The following is an 8,819-nucleotide window of genomic DNA, read 5'->3' as shown; positions in this document are numbered from 1 at the left end:
GTTGTCATGTAACATTACATTTAAAAATAATAAAGTATTAATTACATTAACAAATTAAAAATATAAATAACCAAAAAATTGATGTAGGCCATTAATAAAATACTTTAATTTCCACCTTAATTTAACAACAATTTTGTATAAAAAGATAGAGTACTTGAAAGTAAAAAAACTAATTTTTTTTTTAGTACGAGGGAGATATATACTTTTTTCACTATTTAATTTGGAATTGAGAAAAAATAATATTATTGATATTACATGATGTTTCATTCATTTCATGTTTAGTTTATATATATATATATATATTACTGTCAATCATAAAAAAAAAATTATCAACGTCTATATTAAAGAAAAATACATTTAAAAAAAAAAAATTCTTATATATTTCACTTCCCATTACTATGGACACCGTGTAGTTTATTTTATTTTTAAGATGGAGTTTATATATAAGATTTAAAAAAAATAAATAAAGAAAAGTTTAATATGGGTTATACATCAAATATTTCAACATGCATGTCTCTTAAAACATTTTAAGAGAGAGAACTCTTATTCCATTAATAGGTGCTTTCTAATTCAAAATATGAAGGAAATTTGTAATTTTGTCAATGTTTAATCTGGATTTGATATATAACATTTAAAAAAATACTATTAACAAAAATAATTAAATATATGCATACAATAAAAAAAATATTAATAACAAAAATATTTAATTTGTGTATAAAGATATAAAGATAAAGAGTGTGTTGCTCAAAACGAACATAGCTCTGAAAAACCAAATCTCACGAGGTGCAAACCTTTCCTCAAGTTCTAAACTCAAACTGAAAATTTAACAACAGAGATTTGTTAACAATAAACATACTCATGTGATCAACAGATTATCAAGCAAAATAACCCTCGGTTAATGAGTAAGCAATGAAATTATACTGATAATTTTGAAATAATTTGAAAATTAAAACGATGAACAAAGTCAAACAACTTAACTATTTAATTTCAAAAATATTCCAAATTTTACATATATATATTCTAATTGTAATTTTATTTTATTTTTTACACTTAAAAATTAAATATAATAAAAGATATATTTTTAGTTATTTATAATAATAATAAAAATATTTATTTATAATTACATCCACAACTTCTATCCCTTCAGATTTTAAAAGGAACCATTTTTTTGGTAAAACTGAAATGTTCATTTCTGGCTTTTTTGTAATTATCAAATTTTATGTTATCTTCATACTAATATTTATGTGTCAATAGTGACATTCATGCACATATTTATATAATAAAATAAATGATTATATTTATTAAAACTAAATTTTAATATTTAAAATTTAAAAATCTTTAAATAAATATTATTTATGTAAAAAACAATTTAACAATGTATTTTTCATTTTTATATATTATAACTCATGAACGGAAGTAGGGAATTTTTAGGAGGGGTCACTAGGGATTTTCATATTTGTCACGGTGTTGGACATTTTGTTTTTCTTGTTAGTTTGAAACAATATTAGATGCTCTTTCAAAGCGTACCTCATAATTTGAAAGAATGTCGAAAAGAAATTATGTAGCCCAACTAAATATTAGAGTCAATGACACGATGAAAGTGATTTTCGTTTTGTAACGGCTCTACATTTTAAGGGATTTTCATATTTGTCACCGTGTACCACATTTTCTTTTTCTTGATAATTAGAAACAATACTAGATGCTCTTTCAACGTCATATTTTGCTTTTCTCGTTGAAAGCTTGCATTATCATTTTATTTAAATTATTAATTTATTTTAATTAAATGAATTTCAATTTGAATTTAATACGTCAAGAATTTCAATTTTTTTTTATATAATATATTTATATAAGTATGTTATCATTAAATTTTTACTAACTCTAAAAAGAATAATTTGGATGTCTTGGAATGTTTGGCAAGGATTTTGATATTAAAATTGATTGATGGAATCCTTAATCAAATAAGGTAATATTTTTAAATAATAATTTTATGATCATATTTCTAAAAAAATATAATAGGAGTTTTTTTAATGAACCCAGTGGTTTATTTTTCAATAAAAAAATTGAACATCATATTTTGGAAAAAAAAATAAGAAAAGAGAATAAATTATTAATTTAAAAAAAAAAACCTGTGAAAATTGCATTTAATCTTTTCAAAATTATGTTATTTTAAAAAAACAAAATTATTGGTTTGTTTATATAATAAAGTTCATTGTGAAATTTAGAGTTGGAGCAAAATTAATTTTTATTATTATTATTAATCAACTATGGATAATTATAGTTAATCACGGTCAACTATGTTTTATAGAACCAATCATGGTCAACCATGGTCCAACGTCGCATTGTGATAAAGATTGTTTCATTATAAAAATTAACCATGGTCAATGATGGTCAACCATGATTATTTAAAGGTTTATAATATTTATCTTAGGATTTATATATCTTGGATTTATATTATTCCCTTGGGCTTAATATTGTTTTATTGGGTTTATAATTACTTAGCTTTTAATATTAATCCATTGGGTTTATAATATCAATCATGGTCGGGTGAAGCGACACGAAGAAGGACTCGACAATGGCAGCGGAGAAGGTTTCTGCAGTCATCTTTCACGCAACTTTCCAGTCCAGCATTCTGGGCAACCTCAGCAAGCACAGCTCGGGATCCTTTTGCCTTCATAGCAGATCTGCATTCGCCATTGTGGTCTCGGCCGGACAGTTACCCGTGCGCTTTTGCCATGAACCAGTGCATGAGATCTCAGCATTCGCATGGTCTTTGTTTAGATCTGGGGCAAACATTCGCTCTCCGAAACGCAGTCTTATCTTCAGATCTGACAAAGATCTGACAGATCCGGTCACCCAGAAGGCAGAAAGGCCCATGCTCTGGCCAGATCCAGAGATCTGTATACATCTTGGCTCTGTTCTATTCCGAACCGCAGTCTCAAATCGCAGAGAAGGATCTGCATGGAAAATATGGACAGTGCTGCCTGGAGCCTGGAAATCCCAAATTATTTTGCCGCCCCTACCAGATGAAGTTCAAACAATCTCAGAAAATCGGGGTTCGCATCGCCGTCAGCGAAGGACTCGCAACCCACCTCACGGATCTGCTACCTCCGCCCCTGGGAGAACGATGCAAGGAGCCGGGACGTTCACTTCAAGCATAAGAAGGTATAAAATCCCCAGATCTGCTGTTGATCAATCAGATCGGGCTCTCATCAAATAGATCGGTCAAGAGCTTGCAGGTCCGATCCCCCGGATGGGAAATAGCCATGGCAGATCTGCTCTAGGAAGCACAAGAAGCCCTGGCATGGGGTCAAGGCCTTTCTCTGACTCCTTTCAGATCCAAATTTCTCAGCCTTCAGGCAGAACCATCATGCAATGGGTCAGTCCTTCAGATCTGGTGCAGGAACTCAAACTGAATCTAGAACGCAGGATGGGGATCCCATCAAGTCTTCAGCGACTTCTCTTTCAAGGTAAACAACTTGAAGACCCTCTTCCCCTCTCTTCTTACAGCATTTCCAGGAACAGCTCTGTGGTGTTAACCCTTCGTTTGAGAGGAGGTGCTGTGGGACAATCATCCTCTACTCGGCCCTTCTCATACAAAGAAGCAGTTCACTCTGAGAACCCCAAACCCCCGGAAGCCCTTAAATCTAAGGCCTTCTTGGTGGACAAGATTGAAGAAGTTCCCTCTGCTGAACTCATCCATGAAGATCTGGCAACCCAACTTCAAGAATTTGCAGAAAGAGCCATCATTTGCAGATTTAATGGATTGTGGTCACGATCTCAGGATCTCTATGCATGGATCCATGCAAATTGGACACATCATTGTAAGATCTTTTTTTGTTCAAAAGGTTATTTCATTGTTCTATTTGATAACAGTAAGCATTATGAAAAGGCCTTAGTAGAGGGCCCTTGGTTCATGGGAACTGCAGGGCTCTTCTTGACTCCTTAGTTCCCAGATTTTGATCCAGCTACTGCAGTCATTACCAAGACACCTGTATGGATCAGGCTTCCAAACTTACCTGCCCACCTATGGAGTACTCGTGTCTTTAGAGCTATAGGCGACACCTTGGGCAGCTTTATTAGGGGAGACTTATGGCGGGAATCCAAAGGTCTCTACTCATATGCAAGAGTATGTGTGGAGTTAGACCTTAGCAAAGGACTTCCAGAACAAATCAATCTCAAGATAAACGACTTTGTCTGGACCCAGACACTGGATTACGAGAATACTGCTTTTCGGTGCCGCCATTGCCACCAATCTGGGCATTTGCAGAATACATGCCCATCTCGCCCGGCAAAAAAGAATAAGGCCAATGTCTCCAAGCCCAAGTCCAAACGATGGGCTCCTTGCTCTCCTCCTCCAGTCGTGGATTATGAATCCTCCAACTCTGAAGATGAAGATAGTGATGAAGAATTGAATCAGGCCCCTTTTTTCGTGGTCCCTTCCACCGATGGTCTGGCGCCTTCCTCTGACTCAGCCACTGCTCAGAAACGCGTCCATTTGTCCTCCTCCTCTGATTCAGAAAAGGAGGGCTCCCCTGTGGAGGACCCCAATCTTCAAGTTGTTATCGCTCATCCACCCCAAAATGGTTGGGTTGAAGTCAAAAAAAGGAAAGGGAAAAAGCTTCGTGTTGAGGCCTCTACCCTTTCAGGGTAGGAATCAATGCTTCTTTAGGCTCCCAGCGACTTGTTGTAGCTCCTTGTTTGTTTAACTCCTTCTCCGGAACTGAGGTTGATAGTCCTATCATTTCCGGTTGTCAGTTTCCTATCTCTCTTGAATGTATCCTCTTGTACAATATTTTTTGCTTAATAGAATTAGTCTAAATTCAGAAAAAAAATATATATCAATCATGGTCAGCCTTGGTCAATTGGGGTCAATCATGTTTTATAAAATCAATTATCGTCAAACATGGTCCAATATCGCATTGTGACAAAGATTGTCTCAATATGAAAATCAGCCATGGTGAACCATAGTCCAACATCACATTGTGACAAAGATTGTTTCGATATGAAAATCAATCATGGTCAATTATGGTCCAACGTCGTATTGTTACAAGAATTGTCTCAATATGAAAATCAACCATGGTCAACCATGTTTATGTTAGGGTTTATAATATTTATCTTAGGGTTTATATATCTTGGGTTTATAATATTAATCCCTTGGGTTTAATATTATTCCTTTGGGTTCATAATCTGTTGGGTTTATTATTCCTTTCGGTTTATACTATCAAGCATGGTCAGCATGATCAATCATAGTTAACCATGTTTTATAAAATCAAACATGGTCAACCATGATCAATCATGGTCGAATGTCACATTGTGATAAAGAATGTCTCGATGTGAAAATCAACCATGGTTGAACATCACATTATGACAAGGATTGTATCAATATGAAAATCAACCATGGTCAACCATGTTTATTTTAGTGTTTATAATATTTATCTTAGGTTTTATATACCTTGGGTTTATAATATTAGTCCCTTGGGTTTAATCTTATTCACTTGGGTTCATATTCCTAGGGTTTAATGTTATTCCCTTAGGTTTATAATCTCTTGGGTTTTTAATATTAATATCTAGGGTTTATTATTCACTTGGGTTTATAATATCAATCATGGTCAACCATGTTTTATAAATTCAATCATGGTCAACCATGGTCCAATGTCACATTATGACAAAGATTTTTTCAATATGAGAATCAACCATGGTCCAATGTCGCATTGTAACAAAGGTTCTCTCAATTTGAAAATCAATCATGGTCCAGTGTCACATTGTGACAAGGATTGTCTCAATATGAAAATCATCTAGATCTACCATGTTTATTTTAGTGTTTATAATATTTATCTTAAGTTTTATATACCTTGGGTTTATAATATTAGTCCCTTGGGTTTAATATTAGTCAATTATTATCAACCATGTTTTATAAAATCAATCATGGTCAATCATGGTTCATTAAGGTTCTGAAATGGAGAGAAGATTTCTTTTCTCGGCACCCATTCGTGAAGGAGCACAACGAGGGTGTGGAAATGTTTCTCGAAAGATTAATGTATGTTAAGAGGGGAACTGTGTCTATGGCCATGAAGCTAGTGGGATAGAAGGGAGGGACAACTAATGAGGCCAGGGTTAAATTTGAAGAGCAATTTTGTTTATTAGTTAAAAGAAAAAAAAGAAAATTACTATGGATTTTTTATTCGGAGTATAATTTGATTACTTTTGTTATTTTTTTAATCAAAAATTATAATTGATACTTATTTTTACTTGTTAATTAATTTTATATGTATTATTGATATTGCCAAGTCTTTTTTTATGGTTTCAATTAATTTATGGTTTTTTTCTACTTCACTTATTATTATTATTATTATTATTATTATTATGGCATAATGTCTTGTATAATAAAATTTTACTTAGAAAATATTTTTATATTTATTTATTAGTTTATGGACATACTAGACGTTAACTTTTATCATTCCTTTAGTTTACAATTTGGGAGATCATGACAAAAAGATTTTGATATTCTATAATAAAGATTATATATATAGATATATATATATATATATATATATATATATATATATATATATATATATAGATATATGTTTTTGTTAATTTTTAGTATCAATACTAATCAATGTGTATTAGAATTATTATTGTATATATTAGTATAATATGTTAAAGGAAAATAAAATTATTATGAAATAGTATTTAACAAAAAAAATGTAAAATTTGTATCCAAAGCCCCTAGAACAATTGGTGAAATCTAGCCATGTTAAGGGCTGATGTGGCCTAAGTCGGCTGCAATCCCCTAGTGATGATTTTGACTACTTAGATAACCTTGGGTTGGGTTACCCAAACCAAAAGCGTGATCTCAAGATTAGCAAAAAAAATTGTATAATTTGCACAAATAGAAAGATACATATTATCAAATATTAAATCAGAAAACCAATTTCACTTTCTATAAACTTTCTTCAAAAAAATTTAACTTTTCTAATCCACATTTTATTTACTGCCATAAATAAGCAACCAAAAAGATTTTTTATTTTCTAAGATAGATTTATATAAACCCAAAACTTATTTAAGATATATTTGGAGAAATCCAAAGTTAAAAATTTAACCATGCCTGGAAGAATTTTTAGTAAAACAAAGCAACATAAAGTTTAGCAATATTGAGGATAAACTTTTTTGTGAAACAAAACAACATAACTAGATTTATCCAAAAAATAACCTCTCTCCAATTCCACGCATTCTAAAATTTTAATCTACTCATCACAATAAATTAAAAAAAAAAACAAACAAACTTTTGCTAGGAGCTTTATCAAAATTCACAAATAATATCAAAATTAATAAAAAATTAAATACCTATCCATGATTCTCATTAAAATTGATTTATAAAAATTAAAAAATAAATCATCAAAGTCATTAACATTTCTAGAAAGATACCTTCAATCCTATGTGATTAGAACCCTTAATTTTTCATATAAAAAACAAAACCCAATTGATTTTTTTATTTTTTTTAAAGTAAAGTCTTTCATATTTCTAGAAAGATAACTTTAATCAGATATAATCAAAGCCCTTGACATTTTGCAAATAGATGGCTCTTTGGTTCTTATGGAGGGGTGGTTTCGAGACAGGTCAATTTTGATATATATTTATTTATTTTTATCTTTTTAAGTAATAATAAAAATTTGAAAAAAGAATTATACAGATAGATGACTCTTTGGTTTATATATAATTTAATTGTAAAATATAATCTAGGTTGAAATTAAATTAATTTATTTTTATTTTTAAAAAGTTAAATTAAAATTAGATAAAAGCAAATAATCGATCAAAATTAAACCCTCCCAATAAGAGCCAAACAGCCATCTATTTGTACAGCACATTTCTTTCGAACTATAGTGATTGAAAGGAAGTATCAAGTTTTTGGAAGATTCGAACGGATTCTCCTTTTTCTGGAAGATCGGAATGGAGTCATGATATATGGACAAAACATCTTTGGACATTACTTCAAATCAGATCAAGCAGGTCCTTGTGTTTGTATATGAAACTCGGGGCATAAAGTATTCAAACATTACTTCAAATGGGATCAAGCGGGGCCGTGTGTATATGGAAACTTGCTTCCAGCTATAATCGAGTAATACAATATTTGGGCAGTATGTGAAAAGAAATTATTTTATTTCAAGATAAGACTTTACATAGAAGAAATAAGGTATAAGTCGGTTGGATGCAAAACGTCCAGGTACATCAAATCGTATTAGTTGTAAGTGCTCCATCCCAATAACGCTGTTCTCACAAATGATAAATAAATGCAACAGGTCCCTAGAGGTGGAATCACTGATTGTACAGAGTCTTACCATTCAAATTGGGGGCAATACACCCATCTGTACTTGAATAAACAATCATAGCAGCCAGATTTTTATGGCGAACAAACAATCTCAGCACCGAGAATTTATGTTCTGTCGCTTTCATTAATAAATAATTCCGTGAACTTACAGATCGTCCACAAAGCACATACGCACTTGTGCTGTATATATCCATATCGGTGTTGAATTCTTGGTATGAAGAGAATTGAGTCTGTGCTTGCACGTGTAATATTCCCCACAATTTATTTATTTTACACATATATATAGGCCAAGGTATGTACAAAGTTAACGTGCTAACACTTAACTAACTACATTATTAAGGTTATGTGATATTTACATTATTTGCAATATGAATGAATGATATTTTAATGTTTATGAGATTAAAAATAATTTATGGGATTATTAATTTTTTCTTTTGTTTTTTGTAATTCAATCATTTTCTTATTCAAATTGATGATGAGATGACCCAAC

Source organism: Pinus tabuliformis, chromosome 2_1 (assembly GCF_031772625.1).
Source record: "Pinus tabuliformis cultivar Carrire ecotype Pingquan chromosome 2_1, CPIR1, whole genome shotgun sequence".
In the NCBI taxonomy this organism is placed as follows: domain Eukaryota; kingdom Viridiplantae; phylum Streptophyta; class Pinopsida; order Pinales; family Pinaceae; genus Pinus; species Pinus tabuliformis.
Note: the sequence above shows the minus strand (reverse complement) of the source record.